The 3,859-nt window shown below is 40.3% G+C and overlaps 1 protein-coding gene across 3 annotated transcripts in view; it reads left to right on the plus strand.

The window, feature by feature from the left end:
• The first annotated feature begins 338 nt into the window (after positions 1-338).
• Positions 339-3,859, plus strand: part of LOC135205262 (irregular chiasm C-roughest protein-like) — a 159,921-nt gene continuing 156,400 nt past the window's right edge. For 2 of the 3 annotated variants that reach the window (XM_064235613.1, XM_064235615.1), the window contains exons 1-2: positions 339-439; positions 805-1,175. The gene's annotated coding sequence lies outside the window, so the exon portion shown is untranslated. The remainder of the gene's footprint in view (positions 440-804; positions 1,176-3,859) is intronic. The other variant, XM_064235614.1, reaches the window with a different exon arrangement.

The raw sequence follows: 3,859 nt of genomic DNA on the forward strand, positions 1-3,859 counted from the left end.
GGCCTAATGATGTAGTACTATAGTTAATGTGCTATCGACGATCGACCTCCGTTTGTTTACAATCTCGACGCTTCTTCTTCTTGCAGAAAAAAAAATGGACGCCAAGGCACAGAAGTACGAATCCCCACAACTTAAAACGACTACCGTCTCGATACGACGACCCCGACCAGACGGCAGACGTGTGAAAAAGAGAGAGAAAGAGAGAGAAAGAGACATATGCGTGTGTGTGTGTGTGTGTGAGAGAGAGAGAGAGAGAGAGAGGAGAGCATGAGCCTATACTCCAGAGTAAGCAGGGGTGGATGGACGGAACTTGTGCTGTGCTGTGCAAGTCAGTGTGGCTCTGGCCTTCGTAGTGACAGGTGGTGGTGTCGCTCGGCTCTTCGTCAGTCTTTCCGCACTGGCTTGGCTGCAGTGCGGTACTCGAAGAGAGAGAGAAAGCGTGTGAGAGAGAGGGGGAGGGAGAGGGTTAAACATGAAATGCCAGATTTAGAGGGGGGAGGGAGGGGGTTTAATGAGGGTAGGGGGACGGAATGATCTCTGCCACGTGTTACGTAACGCGTGACGAGATATCATTCAATTGACGATGATTTCTGATGTCGAATGTCCATACCTGTACTCTTCAACTAGTTACCTATTTTAACTGTTACATAATATACCCTGTATCAAAGTGCACATTCTGTATACATCCTACACACTTACACGCATTCATCATAGAGTATATCTATCGCTTTATGACGCTATATTCTTAAAAAAAAAAATGACGAATAGAACTCGATTTTAATTCTTGTCAACCGTTCACCACAGGTATACACGAATCGGACGCGCTGTCTCGAAACTTCACGTCATTACAGGTGAGCGTCTTTCGACGTTATTGTCAATCCACCGCGAACGTCATTGCGTCATCGAACCCTCGATAATTGTGAAATATGAAGCCCGAGAAATTCGAAAGTGAAGGTTTCCGAATCTGTTTGAGTTTGGTGTCCTGAAATGCAGGAAGAGGGGGGATTTATCGCTACCTGGGAGAATGAGGAAATCCCCTTCAGGCGTTGTAAATCTCCACTACGAGGATTAATCATTGATTTAATAATCTCCACACAAACAGTTCTCCAATAACTCTTCTTCTCCACAACCATAGCCTCCTCTTCTTATGCTGTTGGATAATACAGAAATTTGAGGTAAGTGTGTTATTCATGAATCTGATTTTTCTTGCTTTTTTTTTTAAGTGATTCTGGGATGTGATTGAATTCAAATTCAGTAGATGATTGATTGGCAAATTTGGCAGGAATTGATAAGTATTGAAGTTAAAATCCTCGTTAAATTGAATGTATATTTAACATTTCTAAACACATTGTACGTGTTGATGTATATTTATTTTTTCCACGTGAATCTGGGACGTTATTAAATTCAAATTTAGTAGATGATTGAGTGGCACGAGTTAATGAGTATTGAAGTTAATATCCCCGTTAAATTGAATGCATATTTAACATTCTAATCACATTGTACGTGTTGATGTATATTTATTTTTTCACGTGATTCTGGGATATTGTTGAATTCAATTTTGGTAGATGACTATTTGGCAGGTGTTGATGAATATTGAAGTTAATAACCTCGTTAAATTCGATGTATATTGAACATTCTAATCACCTTGTACGCGTTGATGTATATTTATTTTTTCCACGTAATTCTGGGACGTTATTGAATTCAAATTGATTGACACGAGTTGATAAGTATTGCAGTTAATAACCTCGTTAAATTCTATGTATATTCGATGTATATTGTACGTGTTGATGTATATTACTTTTTAACAACATTCCATTTTGACGTATATTAATCAGGAATATTTTAAGTGTTTAATGCTTTACTGAAACTAATATTCTCAGAGATTTTGGTGTATATTAATGATAAACCATGTATGTTTCTCTCGATTATCTCTAGTATTTGCATATTTCGATATTAACATACTAGAATCTGATGCATATTAGCGTTGAGAATTCCACGGATCCCCGGTGAATATTTACACTGACTGACGTTCGGTTATTGGTGTACATTTCTCTTAATTATTTGACGCGTATTCTTGTAATACTGATTCAGTTATCTCGGTTATTTGTGTATACCGGTATCAATGAACTAGAATGACGTAGTGTTAATAATTTCACGGATTATCGACGAATATTTGTACGTGTATTGGTGTATATTTCTCTTAACTATTTGAAGTGATATTCGCGCAATACTCACTCTCCCTCTTGGCATGACTTATCTCCCTGTCGTTGAGATCTCCCGAACTTATCTCACGGGCGTCGGTGCCTGTGGGCATTGCTTAGCCTTCAGCCGATGATGTCACTTTTTCACTTGTCAGTGAATGGTTGATTCCTGATCTCTCAGACGTGGATGTTTATACTGATCACTTATATTTCCAAACCCCTGATATCTTTATCTCACTCATTTTCCAGTCATTCAAGTCATTAGTGTCTCCTGATGGACTTTTCCAGTCACTGGTGTGCGATGGTATTGCTGTCTTCCAGGACTGGGAGTTAATTCCACCCACCACCAGGCGCTGCTGGTGTCTCTGTCGGTATAGCTTGTTTTCCGGGCGTGTAGTAGGTTTCCAGTTCCGTCCACTTAATTTCCAGTGTTCCAGGAAAGACAGTTCCAGTTCCTTCCACTTTCCAGTCACTGGTGTCTGTTGGTATTGCTTAATATCCAGGCAAGGGTGTTTTCAGTTCCCTCCTCTTTCCAGTTTTCCAGACAAGATCGGTTCAAGTAAGAACGTTTCCAGTTTCCTCCACTTACTTTCCAGTCTTCTAGGCAGTTCCTTCCGCTTTCCAGTCATTGATGTCTGTTGGTATTGCTTATTATCCAGGCAAAGGCGTTTCCAGTTCACTCCTCTTTCCAGTTTTCCAGACAGATTGTTTCCAGCTTCCAACACTTACTTTCCAGTCTTCCAGGAAGGAGAGTTTCCAGTTCCTTCCACTTTCCAGTCATTGAAGTCTGTTGGTATTGCTTATTATCCAGGCGAGGACGTTTCCAGTTTCCTCCTCTTTCCAGTCTTCCAGGCAACATCGTTTCCAATACCTTCCAATTTCCAGTACCTAGTTGTTAGTACTACTACTCTTCCAGTTCGATCCACAGACTTTCCAGTTTCCCAGTTCTGGACGTTTCCGAGTACTTTTCCAGTCAAGGGCGTCTGCTGGCAATACTTATACCTTCCAGGCTTTGATGTTGGCGCTTACCTCCAGCTTTCCAAGCTCATTTCCTGGATCCTCTCTCTCTCTCTCTCTCTCTCTCTCTCTCTCTCTCTCTCTCTCTCTCTCTCTCTCTCTCTCCCAACCCCACTGGAAGCTCAAACATTCGCTATCTCTTCAGAAAAAGTCGCGTCGTTTAATACTTCTCCTTTAAACTGTAATTGCTTTATTTTCTCATTTTTATTTTCATTTTGCCTCTATTTCTCTCGCAGTTATTGTCCATTTCCGGTTCACTGCTTTTATTCGTGGCGTTTTACCTTCTACTTTTACGTTATTTTAGCTTTTTTAAGTCCAGTTATTTTCTTTTTTAAATTTAACATTTTTTAAATCCAGTTATTCATTTTTTTTTAAAGGTATGATCCCACTTGAATTTGTGGTTACCTTTCCAAGTACTGAGCAGAGACGCTGTGTTCTAAAACTTGACTGTTTGAGGGATCTGGGACTTAGTGTAGGTGTTAGGGCCTAGCTTTGACTCAGGATCACCCGTCCAGGTGTTAACCATGACCAAAATTCTCTCGTGACGTATGTATGTATAAACTTTTATTGATTAAATTATATTGACGAATTTCCTTTGCTTCTTCCATAGAGGTGGACAAGTTTCTCTCTCTCTCTCTCTC

The sequence above is a fragment of the Macrobrachium nipponense genome, chromosome 49 (genome assembly GCF_015104395.2).
Source record: "Macrobrachium nipponense isolate FS-2020 chromosome 49, ASM1510439v2, whole genome shotgun sequence".
NCBI classification, from domain to species: domain Eukaryota; kingdom Metazoa; phylum Arthropoda; class Malacostraca; order Decapoda; family Palaemonidae; genus Macrobrachium; species Macrobrachium nipponense.